Source organism: Rhinoderma darwinii (assembly GCF_050947455.1).
Source record: "Rhinoderma darwinii isolate aRhiDar2 chromosome 4 unlocalized genomic scaffold, aRhiDar2.hap1 SUPER_4_unloc_9, whole genome shotgun sequence".
Classification (NCBI taxonomy): domain Eukaryota; kingdom Metazoa; phylum Chordata; class Amphibia; order Anura; family Rhinodermatidae; genus Rhinoderma; species Rhinoderma darwinii.
The window spans coordinates 203,438-216,530 of NW_027461764.1; the positions used below are offsets into that span (position 1 = coordinate 203,438).

At 45.3% G+C, this 13,093-nt stretch overlaps 5 non-coding genes across 5 annotated transcripts; all 5 read left to right on the plus strand.

Moving 5' to 3' along the window:
- Positions 1–3,447: 3,447 nt before the first annotated feature.
- On the plus strand, positions 3,448–3,521 carry TRNAN-GUU (transfer RNA asparagine (anticodon GUU)). The gene has a single exon. It is a non-coding gene; the product is annotated as a tRNA-Asn (tRNA).
- A 1,697-nt stretch (positions 3,522–5,218) lies between these two features.
- TRNAN-GUU (transfer RNA asparagine (anticodon GUU)) lies at positions 5,219–5,292 on the plus strand. The gene has a single exon. It is a non-coding gene; the product is annotated as a tRNA-Asn (tRNA).
- Positions 5,293–6,984: 1,692 nt separating this feature from the next.
- TRNAN-GUU (transfer RNA asparagine (anticodon GUU)) lies at positions 6,985–7,058 on the plus strand. The gene has a single exon. It is a non-coding gene; the product is annotated as a tRNA-Asn (tRNA).
- A 3,463-nt stretch (positions 7,059–10,521) lies between these two features.
- TRNAN-GUU (transfer RNA asparagine (anticodon GUU)) lies at positions 10,522–10,595 on the plus strand. Its single transcript has one exon. It is a non-coding gene; the product is annotated as a tRNA-Asn (tRNA).
- A 1,685-nt stretch (positions 10,596–12,280) lies between these two features.
- On the plus strand, positions 12,281–12,354 carry TRNAN-GUU (transfer RNA asparagine (anticodon GUU)). The gene has a single exon. It is a non-coding gene; the product is annotated as a tRNA-Asn (tRNA).
- The last annotated feature ends 739 nt before the right edge of the window (positions 12,355–13,093 follow it).

Sequence of the window (13,093 nt, forward strand, 5' to 3'; positions counted from 1 at the left end):
TCTCAGTTGCATGTTACAGAAAATCCTATGGTGCCTCTCAACTTAAAGTTTCGGCCAGAAGAGGAGGGCACCGGTTGTAAGACTATTTCAACATGTACAGTGTGAAAAATTTTGAGAAGAGAAAAAAATCCCAGTGATTTGGATGACATAGTTGCAATGTAGAAAGAATGGTCCAGAGCCTTTGGCCCTCTTTGGTTGTGGGCCTAAATGTCTTTCCATGCGCCACTCTGTTTCAAAGAAGATGACACATGACATGAGAAACTGGGAGGTTCAAGCAAAGCTTGAAGGTTGTGAAAACTTTTTTTTGTCTGATAACCAAAAGGTTGGTGGTTCAAGCCCACCCAGGGATGATTGTACCCTCTTTTTGTTTCAGTTGCATGTCAGAGTTACAGAAAGTCCTACTGTGGCTCTCAACTGAGAGTTTCGGTCGGATGCCCATTTCAAATACCCAACACAAACAAGAGACCCCTCTGAAAATAGATAGAAGACGAGGGCACCGGGAGAGCATTTGTCGACAGGTTGAAACATCATCTATGAGACTAACAAAAGTTCCTTCGAGCCGGAATTGAACCAGCGACCTAAGGATTGCTGATTTTCTACTACAGTCCTCCGCTCTACCAGCTGAGCTATCGAAGGCTTGCTGAGCTGGTTGTCGGGTGCTTCCTAAGCTTGCAAATGAGTTACATGAGTAGGGAAACAGAGGAGAATTGTCCCGCTCTTTGAAAAACTCGGCAAACCAAAACTTTGGAGAATACGGGCGTCGATCCCGTTACCTCTCGCATGCTAAGCGAGCGCTCTACCATTTGAGCTAATCCCCCTTCTGGGAGTCCATGTTGGGGTCCATGCTGGTTTCCATGTTGGGGTGCCTGATTCACCACAATTGTGATCATCACATACTTTTCAACCTGTAGCTTTAAGCTTTTTTTTTTTTTTTATTTTTTTTTTTATTTAAGTGTGGATGTCTTTCTCCCGTAAAAGCAGAAGGAGCGTGGAGCTTACAGGGTGCCGGGTGGTGTAAAAGTATAGGTGAGTCGTTAGTGTACAGAGTGAAGAATTGTGGGAAGAGAAAAGAAATCAGAATGATTTAAATAAGAAAGTCGCAACGTAGAAAAGATGGTCTAGATCCAATGGCCCATTTGGTTGTGGGCCCAAAAGCCTTTGCCTGTGCCACTTTGTTGCAAAGGCGAAAACATGTGGCATGAGAAACTGGGAGGTTGCGTGTATAAAAAGCATAGTCTGAAGGTCGTGAAAATGAGATGGTCAGGGATCGGGGGTCTCTATTCTATTTTTACGAGAAAAACATGTGATTCCGACCGGGGATAATGGCCAAATTGTAACAGGGGGCGTGAGTAAAAGAGAGCACTTAGCAGAGGATGGTTTCGATGCATCGACCTCTGGGTTATGGGCCCAGCACGCTTCCGCTGCGCCACTCTGCTGCCATACCTCCAAAAGAGAGGGGTAGCCTATTACCCGCTGACTGTTGTTAAGACGCTAATGTGGAGGCCATCTCTGTGTTGCAATTGTCCATTTGTTGGCGGCTGTAGTTCCACGCAGTTGTTATGTTTTATCATTCTCTTCTTTTTATTGTGTTGATCAGAAGGTCCTCTAAGAAACATACTCCATTTACCATGTTGTGGCTTTTTTACGACTTTAATCAAAGTGGCGGAGCGTGGTTGTCTCTGTGGCGCAATTGGTTAGCGCGTTCGGCTGTTAACCGGAAGGTTGGTGGTTCAAGCCCACCCAGGGGCGGCAGTGTCCTCTTTTTGTCTCAGTTGCATGTTACAGAAAATCCTATGGTGCCTCTCAACTTAAAGTTTCGGCCAGAAGAGGAGGGCACCGGTTGTAAGACCATTTCAACATGTACAGTGTGAAAAATTTTGAGAAGAGAAAAAAATCCCAGTGATTTGGATGACATAGTTGCAATGTAGAAAGAATGGTCCAGAGCCTTTGGCCCTCTTTGGTTGTGGGCCTAAATGTCTTTCCATGCGCCACTCTGTTTCAAAGAAGATGACACATGACATGAGAAACTGGGAGGTTCAAGCAAAGCTTGAAGGTTGTGAAAACTTTTTTTTGTCTGATAACCAAAAGGTTGGTGGTTCAAGCCCACCCAGGGATGATTGTACCCTCTTTTTGTTTCAGTTGCATGTCAGAGTTACAGAAAGTCCTACTGTGGCTCTCAACTGAGAGTTTCGGTCGGATGCCCATTTCAAATACCCAACACAAACAAGAGACCCCTCTGAAAATAGATAGAAGACGAGGGCACCGGGAGAGCATTTGTCGACAGGTTGAAACATCATCTATGAGACTAACAAAAGTTCCTTCGAGCCGGAATTGAACCAGCGACCTAAGGATTGCTGATTTTCTACTACAGTCCTCCGCTCTACCAGCTGAGCTATCGAAGGCTTGCTGAGCTGGTTGTCGGGTGCTTCCTAAGCTTGCAAATGAGTTACATGAGTAGGGAAACAGAGGAGAATTGTCCCGCTCTTTGAAAAACTCGGCAAACCAAAACTTTGGAGAATACGGGCGTCGATCCCGTTACCTCTCGCATGCTAAGCGAGCGCTCTACCATTTGAGCTAATCCCCCTTCTGGCAGTCCATGTTGGGGTCCATGCTGGTTTCCATGTTGGGGTGCCTGATTCACCACAATTGTGATCATCACATACTTTTCAACCTGTAGCTTTAAGCTTTTTTTTTTTTTTTTTTTTTTTTTTTTTTTTATTTAAGTGTGGATGTCTTTCTCCCGTAAAAGCAGAAGGAGCGTGGAGCTTACAGGGTCCCGGTTGTTGTAAAAGTATTGGTTGAGTCGTTAGTGTACAGAGTGAAGAATTGTGGGAAGAGAAAAGAAATCAGAATGATTTAAATAAGAAAGTCGCAACGTAGAAAAGATGGTCTAGATCCAATGGCCCATTTGGTTGTGGGCCCAAAAGCCTTTGCCTGTGCCACTTTGTTGCAAAGGCGAAAACATGTGGCATGAGAAACTGGGAGGTTGCGTGTATAAAAAGCATAGTCTGAAGGTCGTGAAAATGAGATGGTCAGGGATCGGGGGTCTCTATTCTATTTTTACGAGAAAAACATGTGATTCCGACCGGGGATAATGGCCAAATTGTAACAGGGGGCGTGAGTAAAAGAGAGCACTTAGCAGAGGATGGTTTCGATGCATCGACCTCTGGGTTATGGGCCCAGCACGCTTCCGCTGCGCCACTCTGCTGCCATACCTCCAAAAGAGAGGGGTAGCCTATTACCCGCTGACTGTTGTTAAGACGCTAATGTGGAGGCCATCTCTGTGTTGCAATTGTCCATTTGTTGGCGGCTGTAGTTCCACGCAGTTGTTATGTTTTATCATTCTCTTCTTTTTATTGTGTTGATCAGAAGGTCCTCTAAGAAACATACTCCATTTACCATGTTGTGGCTTTTTTACGACTTTAATCAAAGTGGCAGAGCGTGGTTGTCTCTGTGGCGCAATTGGTTAGCGCGTTCGGCTGTTAACCGGAAGGTTGGTGGTTCAAGCCCACCCAGGGACGGCAGTGTCCTCTTTTTGTCTCAGTTGCATGTTACAGAAAATCCTATGGTGCCTCTCAACTTAAAGTTTCGGCCAGAAGAGGAGGGCACCGGTTGTAATACTATTTCAACATGTACAGTGTGAAAAATTTTGAGAAGAGAAAAAAATCCCAGTGATTTGGATGACATAGTTGCAATGTAGAAAGAATGGTCCAGAGCCTTTGGCCCTCTTTGGTTGTGGGCCTAAATGTCTTTCCATGCGCCACTCTGTTTCAAAGAAGATGACACATGACATGAGAAACTGGGAGGTTCAAGCAAAGCTTGAAGGTTGTGAAAACTTTTTTTTGTCTGATAACCAAAAGGTTGGTGGTTCAAGCCCACCCAGGGATGATTGTACCCTCTTTTTGTTTCAGTTGCATGTCAGAGTTACAGAAAGTCCTACTGTGGCTCTCAACTGAGAGTTTCGGTCGGATGCCCATTTCAAATACCCAACACAAACAAGAGACCCCTCTGAAAATAGATAGAAGACGAGGGCACCGGGAGAGCATTTGTCGACAGGTTGAAACATCATCTATGAGACTAACAAAAGTTCCTTCGAGCCGGAATTGAACCAGCGACCTAAGGATTGCTGATTTTCTACTACAGTCCTCCGCTCTACCAGCTGAGCTATCGAAGGCTTGCTGAGCTGGTTGTCGGGTGCTTCCTAAGCTTGCAAATGAGTTACATGAGTAGGGAAACAGAGGAGAATTGTCCCGCTCTTTGAAAAACTCGGCAAACCAAAACTTTGGAGAATACGGGCGTCGATCCCGTTACCTCTCGCATGCTAAGCGAGCGCTCTACCATTTGAGCTAATCCCCCTTCTGGCAGTCCATGTTGGGGTCCATGCTGGTTTCCATGTTGGGGTGCCTGATTCACCACAATTGTGATCATCACATACTTTTCAACCTGTAGCTTTAAGCTTTTTTTTTTTTTTTTTTTTTTTTTTTTTTTTATTTAAGTGTGGATGTCTTTCTCCCGTAAAAGCAGAAGGAGCGTGGAGCTTACAGGGTGCCGGGTGGTGTAAAAGTATAGGTGAGTCGTTAGTGTACAGAGTGAAGAATTGTGGGAAGAGAAAAGAAATCAGAATGATTTAAATAAGAAAGTCGCAACGTAGAAAAGATGGTCTAGATCCAATGGCCCATTTGGTTGTGGGCCCAAAAGCCTTTGCCTGTGCCACTTTGTTGCAAAGGCGAAAACATGTGGCATGAGAAACTGGGAGGTTGCGTGTATAAAAAGCATAGTCTGAAGGTCGTGAAAATGAGATGGTCAGGGATCGGGGGTCTCTATTCTATTTTTACGAGAAAAACATGTGATTCCGACCGGGGATAATGGCCAAATTGTAACAGGGGGCGTGAGTAAAAGAGAGCACTTAGCAGAGGATGGTTTCGATGCATCGACCTCTGGGTTATGGGCCCAGCACGCTTCCGCTGCGCCACTCTGCTGCCATACCTCCAAAAGAGAGGGGTAGCCTATTACCCGCTGACTGTTGTTAAGACGCTAATGTGGAGGCCATCTCTGTGTTGCAATTGTCCATTTGTTGGCGGCTGTAGTTCCACGCAGTTGTTATGTTTTATCATTCTCTTCTTTTTATTGTGTTGATCAGAAGGTCCTCTAAGAAACATACTCCATTTACCATGTTGTGGCTTTTTTACGACTTTAATCAAAGTGGCAGAGCGTGGTTGTCTCTGTGGCGCAATTGGTTAGCGCGTTCGGCTGTTAACCGGAAGGTTGGTGGTTCAAGCCCACCCAGGGACGGCAGTGTCCTCTTTTTGTCTCAGTTGCATGTTACAGAAAATCCTATGGTGCCTCTCAACTTAAAGTTTCGGCCAGAAGAGGAGGGCACCGGTTGTAATACTATTTCAACATGTACAGTGTGAAAAATTTTGAGAAGAGAAAAAAATCCCAGTGATTTGGATGACATAGTTGCAATGTAGAAAGAATGGTCCAGAGCCTTTGGCCCTCTTTGGTTGTGGGCCTAAATGTCTTTCCATGCGCCACTCTGTTTCAAAGAAGATGACACATGACATGAGAAACTGGGAGGTTCAAGCAAAGCTTGAAGGTTGTGAAAACTTTTTTTTGTCTGATAACCAAAAGGTTGGTGGTTCAAGCCCACCCAGGGATGATTGTACCCTCTTTTTGTTTCAGTTGCATGTCAGAGTTACAGAAAGTCCTACTGTGGCTCTCAACTGAGAGTTTCGGTCGGATGCCCATTTCAAATACCCAACACAAACAAGAGACCCCTCTGAAAATAGATAGAAGACGAGGGCACCGGGAGAGCATTTGTCGACAGGTTGAAACATCATCTATGAGACTAACAAAAGTTCCTTCGAGCCGGAATTGAACCAGCGACCTAAGGATTGCTGATTTTCTACTACAGTCCTCCGCTCTACCAGCTGAGCTATCGAAGGCTTGCTGAGCTGGTTGTCGGGTGCTTCCTAAGCTTGCAAATGAGTTACATGAGTAGGGAAACAGAGGAGAATTGTCCCGCTCTTTGAAAAACTCGGCAAACCAAAACTTTGGAGAATACGGGCGTCGATCCCGTTACCTCTCGCATGCTAAGCGAGCGCTCTACCATTTGAGCTAATCCCCCTTCTGGCAGTCCATGTTGGGGTCCATGCTGGTTTCCATGTTGGGGTGCCTGATTCACCACAATTGTGATCATCACATACTTTTCAACCTGTAGCTTTAAGCTTTTTTTTATTTTTTTTATTTTTTTTTATTTAAGTGTGGATGTCTTTCTCCCGTAAAAGCAGAAGGAGCGTGGAGCTTACAGGGTGCCGGGTGGTGTAAAAGTATAGGTGAGTCGTTAGTGTACAGAGTGAAGAATTGTGGGAAGAGAAAAGAAATCAGAATGATTTAAATAAGAAAGTCGCAACGTAGAAAAGATGGTCTAGATCCAATGGCCCATTTGGTTGTGGGCCCAAAAGCCTTTGCCTGTGCCACTTTGTTGCAAAGGCGAAAACATGTGGCATGAGAAACTGGGAGGTTGCGTGTATAAAAAGCATAGTCTGAAGGTCGTGAAAATGAGATGGTCAGGGATCGGGGGTCTCTATTCTATTTTTACGAGAAAAACATGTGATTCCGACCGGGGATAATGGCCAAATTGTAACAGGGGGCGTGAGTAAAAGAGAGCACTTAGCAGAGGATGGTTTCGATGCATCGACCTCTGGGTTATGGGCCCAGCACGCTTCCGCTGCGCCACTCTGCTGCCATACCTCCAAAAGAGAGGGGTAGCCTATTACCCGCTGACTGTTGTTAAGACGCTAATGTGGAGGCCATCTCTGTGTTGCAATTGTCCATTTGTTGGCGGCTGTAGTTCCACGCAGTTGTTATGTTTTATCATTCTCTTCTTTTTATTGTGTTGATCAGAAGGTCCTCTATGAAACATACTCCATTTACCATGTTGTGGCTTTTTTACGACTTTAATCAAAGTGGCAGAGCGTGGTTGTCTCTGTGGCGCAATTGGTTAGCGCGTTCGGCTGTTAACCGGAAGGTTGGTGGTTCAAGCCCACCCAGGGACGGCAGTGTCCTCTTTTTGTCTCAGTTGCATGTTACAGAAAATCCTATGGTGCCTCTCAACTTAAAGTTTCGGCCAGAAGAGGAGGGCACCGGTTGTAAGACTATTTCAACATGTACAGTGTGAAAAATTTTGAGAAGAGAAAAAAATCCCAGTGATTTGGATGACATAGTTGCAATGTAGAAAGAATGGTCCAGAGCCTTTGGCCCTCTTTGGTTGTGGGCCTAAATGTCTTTCCATGCGCCACTCTGTTTCAAAGAAGATGACACATGACATGAGAAACTGGGAGGTTCAAGCAAAGCTTGAAGGTTGTGAAAACTTTTTTTTGTCTGATAACCAAAAGGTTGGTGGTTCAAGCCCACCCAGGGATGATTGTACCCTCTTTTTGTTTCAGTTGCATGTCAGAGTTACAGAAAGTCCTACTGTGGCTCTCAACTGAGAGTTTCGGTCGGATGCCCATTTCAAATACCCAACACAAACAAGAGACCCCTCTGAAAATAGATAGAAGACGAGGGCACCGGGAGAGCATTTGTCGACAGGTTGAAACATCATCTATGAGACTAACAAAAGTTCCTTCGAGCCGGAATTGAACCAGCGACCTAAGGATTGCTGATTTTCTACTACAGTCCTCCGCTCTACCAGCTGAGCTATTGAAGGCTTGCTGAGCTGGTTGTCGGGTGCTTCCTAAGCTTGCAAATGAGTTACATGAGTAGGGAAACAGAGGAGAATTGTCCCGCTCTTTGAAAAACTCGGCAAACCAAAACTTTGGAGAATACGGGCGTCGATCCCGTTACCTCTCGCATGCTAAGCGAGCGCTCTACCATTTGAGCTAATCCCCCTTCTGGCAGTCCATGTTGGGGTCCATGCTGGTTTCCATGTTGGGGTGCCTGATTCACCACAATTGTGATCATCACATACTTTTCAACCTGTAGCTTTAAGCTTTTTTTTTTTTTTTTTTTTTTTTTTAAGTGTGGATGTCTTTCTCCCGTAAAAGCAGAAGGAGCGTGGAGCTTACAGGGTGCCGGGTGGTGTAAAAGTATAGGTGAGTCGTTAGTGTACAGAGTGAAGAATTGTGGGAAGAGAAAAGAAATCAGAATGATTTAAATAAGAAAGTCGCAACGTAGAAAAGATGGTCTAGATCCAATGGCCCATTTGGTTGTGGGCCCAAAAGCCTTTGCCTGTGCCACTTTGTTGCAAAGGCGAAAACATGTGGCATGAGAAACTGGGAGGTTGCGTGTATAAAAAGCATAGTCTGAAGGTCGTGAAAATGAGATGGTCAGGGATCGGGGGTCTCTATTCTATTTTTACGAGAAAAACATGTGATTCCGACCGGGGATAATGGCCAAATTGTAACAGGGGGCGTGAGTAAAAGAGAGCACTTAGCAGAGGATGGTTTCGATGCATCGACCTCTGGGTTATGGGCCCAGCACGCTTCTGCTGCGCCACTCTGCTGCCATACCTCCAAAAGAGAGGGGTAGCCTATTACCCGCTGACTGTTGTTAAGACGCTAATGTGGAGGCCATCTCTGTGTTGCAATTGTCCATTTGTTGGCGGCTGTAGTTCCACGCAGTTGTTATGTTTTATCATTCTCTTCTTTTTATTGTGTTGATCAGAAGGTCCTCTAAGAAACATACTCCATTTACCATGTTGTGGCTTTTTTACGACTTTAATCAAAGTGGCGGAGCGTGGTTGTCTCTGTGGCGCAATTGGTTAGCGCGTTCGGCTGTTAACCGGAAGGTTGGTAGTTCAAGCCCACCCAGGGACGGCAGTGTCCTCTTTTTGTCTCAGTTGCATGTTACAGAAAATCCTATGGTGCCTCTCAACTTAAAGTTTCGGCCAGAAGAGGAGGGCACCGGTTGTAAGACCATTTCAACATGTACAGTGTGAAAATTTTGAGAAGAGAAAAAAATCCCAGTGATTTGGATGACATAGTTGCAATGTAGAAAGAATGGTCCAGAGCCTTTGGCCCTCTTTGGTTGTGGGCCTAAATGTCTTTCCATGCGCCACTCTGTTTCAAAGAAGATGACACATGACATGAGAAACTGGGAGGTTCAAGCAAAGCTTGAAGGTTGTGAAAACTTTTTTTTGTCTGATAACCAAAAGGTTGGTGGTTCAAGCCCACCCAGGGATGATTGTACCCTCTTTTTGTTTCAGTTGCATGTCAGAGTTACAGAAAGTCCTACTGTGGCTCTCAACTGAGAGTTTCGGTCGGATGCCCATTTCAAATACCCAACACAAACAAGAGACCCCTCTGAAAATAGATAGAAGACGAGGGCACCGGGAGAGCATTTGTCGACAGGTTGAAACATCATCTATGAGACTAACAAAAGTTCCTTCGAGCCGGAATTGAACCAGCGACCTAAGGATTGCTGATTTTCTACTACAGTCCTCCGCTCTACCAGCTGAGCTATCGAAGGCTTGCTGAGCTGGTTGTCGGGTGCTTCCTAAGCTTGCAAATGAGTTACATGAGTAGGGAAACAGAGGAGAATTGTCCCGCTCTTTGAAAAACTCGGCAAACCAAAACTTTGGAGAATACGGGCGTCGATCCCGTTACCTCTCGCATGCTAAGCGAGCGCTCTACCATTTGAGCTAATCCCCCTTCTGGCAGTCCATGTTGGGGTCCATGTTGGGGTCCATGCTGGTTTCCATGTTGGGGTGCCTGATTCACCACAATTGTGATCATCACATACTTTTCAACCTGTAGCTTTAAGCTTTTTTTTTTTTTTTTTTTTTTTTTTATTTAAGTGTGGATGTCTTTCTCCCGTAAAAGCAGAAGGAGCGTGGAGCTTACAGGGTGCCGGGTGGTGTAAAAGTATAGGTGAGTCGTTAGTGTACAGAGTGAAGAATTGTGGGAAGAGAAAAGAAATCAGAATGATTTAAATAAGAAAGTCGCAACGTAGAAAAGATGGTCTAGATCCAATGGCCCATTTGGTTGTGGGCCCAAAAGCCTTTGCCTGTGCCACTTTGTTGCAAAGGCGAAAACATGTGGCATGAGAAACTGGGAGGTTGCGTGTATAAAAAGCATAGTCTGAAGGTCGTGAAAATGAGATGGTCAGGGATCGGGGGTCTCTATTCTATTTTTACGAGAAAAACATGTGATTCCGACCGGGGATAATGGCCAAATTGTAACAGGGGGCGTGAGTAAAAGAGAGCACTTAGCAGAGGATGGTTTCGATGCATCGACCTCTGGGTTATGGGCCCAGCACGCTTCCGCTGCGCCACTCTGCTGCCATACCTCCAAAAGAGAGGGGTAGCCTATTACCCACTGACTGTTGTTAAGACGCTAATGTGGAGGCCATCTCTGTGTTGCAATTGTCCATTTGTTGGCGGCTGTAGTTCCACGCAGTTGTTATGTTTTATCATTCTCTTCTTTTTATTGTGTTGATCAGAAGGTCCTCTAAGAAACATACTCCATTTACCATGTTGTGGCTTTTTTACGACTTTAATCAAAGTGGCAGAGCGTGGTTGTCTCTGTGGCGCAATTGGTTAGCGCGTTCGGCTGTTAACCGGAAGGTTGGTGGTTCAAGCCCACCCAGGGACGGCAGTGTCCTCTTTTTGTCTCAGTTGCATGTTACAGAAAATCCTATGGTGCCTCTCAACTTAAAGTTTCGGCCAGAAGAGGAGGGCACCGGTTGTAAGACCATTTCAACATGTACAGTGTGAAAAATTTTGAGAAGAGAAAAAAATCCCAGTGATTTGGATGACATAGTTGCAATGTAGAAAGAATGGTCCAGAGCCTTTGGCCCTCTTTGGTTGTGGGCCTAAATGTCTTTCCATGCGCCACTCTGTTTCAAAGAAGATGACACATGACATGAGAAACTGGGAGGTTCAAGCAAAGCTTGAAGGTTGTGAAAACTTTTTTTTGTCTGATAACCAAAAGGTTGGTGGTTCAAGCCCACCCAGGGATGATTGTACCCTCTTTTTGTTTCAGTTGCATGTCAGAGTTACAGAAAGTCCTACTGTGGCTCTCAACTGAGAGTTTCGGTCGGATGCCCATTTCAAATACCCAACACAAACAAGAGACCCCTCTGAAAATAGATAGAAGACGAGGGCACCGGGAGAGCATTTGTCGACAGGTTGAAACATCATCTATGAGACTAACAAAAGTTCCTTCGAGCCGGAATTGAACCAGCGACCTAAGGATTGCTGATTTTCTACTACAGTCCTCCGCTCTACCAGCTGAGCTATCGAAGGCTTGCTGAGCTGGTTGTCGGGTGCTTCCTAAGCTTGCAAATGAGTTACATGAGTAGGGAAACAGAGGAGAATTGTCCCGCTCTTTGAAAAACTCGGCAAACCAAAACTTTGGAGAATACGGGCGTCGATCCCGTTACCTCTCGCATGCTAAGCGAGCGCTGTACCATTTGAGCTAATCCCCCTTCTGGCAGTCCATGTTGGGGTCCATGCTGGTTTCCATGTTGGGGTGCCTGATTCACCACAATTGTGATCATCACATACTTTTCAACCTGTAGCTTTAAGCTTTTTTTTTTTTTTTTTTTTATTTAAGTGTGGATGTCTTTCTCCCGTAAAAGCAGAAGGAGCGTGGAGCTTACAGGGTGCCGGGTGGTGTAAAAGTATAGGTGAGTCGTTAGTGTACAGAGTGAAGAATTGTGGGAAGAGAAAAGAAATCAGAATGATTTAAATAAGAAAGTCGCAACGTAGAAAAGATGGTCTAGATCCAATGGCCCATTTGGTTGTGGGCCCAAAAGCCTTTGCCTGTGCCACTTTGTTGCAAAGGCGAAAACATGTGGCATGAGAAACTGGGAGGTTGAGTGTATAAAAAGCATAGTCTGAAGGTCGTGAAAATGAGATGGTCAGGGATCGGGGGTCTCTATTCTATTTTTACGAGAAAAACATGTGATTCCGACCGGGGATAATGGCCAAATTGTAACAGGGGGCGTGAGTAAAAGAGAGCACTTAGCAGAGGATGGTTTCGATGCATCGACCACTGGGTTATGGGCCCAGCACGCTTCCGCTGCGCCACTCTGCTGCCATACCTCCAAAAGAGAGGGGTAGCCTATTACCCGCTGACTGTTGTTAAGACGCTAATGTGGAGGCCATCTCTGTGTTGCAATTGTCCATTTGTTGGCGGCTGTAGTTCCACGCAGTTGTTATGTTTTATCATTCTCTTCTTTTTATTGTGTTGATCAGAAGGTCCTCTAAGAAACATACTCCATTTACCATGTTGTGGCTTTTTTACGACTTTAATCAAAGTGGCAGAGCGTGGTTGTCTCTGTGGCGCAATTGGTTAGCGCGTTCGGCTGTTAACCGGAAGGTTGGTGGTTCAAGCCCACCCAGGGACGGCAGTGTCCTCTTTTTGTCTCAGTTGCATGTTACAGAAAATCCTATGGTGCCTCTCAACTTAAAGTTTCGGCCAGAAGAGGAGGGCACCGGTTGTAAGACTATTTCAACATGTACAGTGTGAAAAATTTTGAGAAGAGAAAAAAATCCCAGTGATTTGGATGACATAGTTGCAATGTAGAAAGAATGGTCCAGAGCCTTTGGCCCTCTTTGGTTGTGGGCCTAAATGTCTTTCCATGCGCCACTCTGTTTCAAAGAAGATGACACATGACATGAGAAACTGGGAGGTTCAAGCAAAGCTTGAAGGTTGTGAAAACTTTTTTTTGTCTGATAACCAAAAGGTTGGTGGTTCAAGCCCACCCAGGGATGATTGTACCCTCTTTTTGTTTCAGTTGCATGTCAGAGTTACAGAAAGTCCTACTGTGGCTCTCAACTGAGAGTTTCGGTCGGATGCCCATTTCAAATACCCAACACAAACAAGAGACCCCTCTGAAAATAGATAGAAGACGAGGGCACCGGGAGAGCATTTGTCGACAGGTTGAAACATCATCTATGAGACTAACAAAAGTTCCTTCGAGCCGGAATTGAACCAGCGACCTAAGGATTGCTGATTTTCTACTACAGTCCTCCGCTCTACCAGCTGAGCTATCGAAGGCTTGCTGAGCTGGTTGTCGGGTGCTTCCTAAGCTTGCAAATGAGTTACATGAGTAGGGAAACAGAGGAGAATTGTCCCGCTCTTTG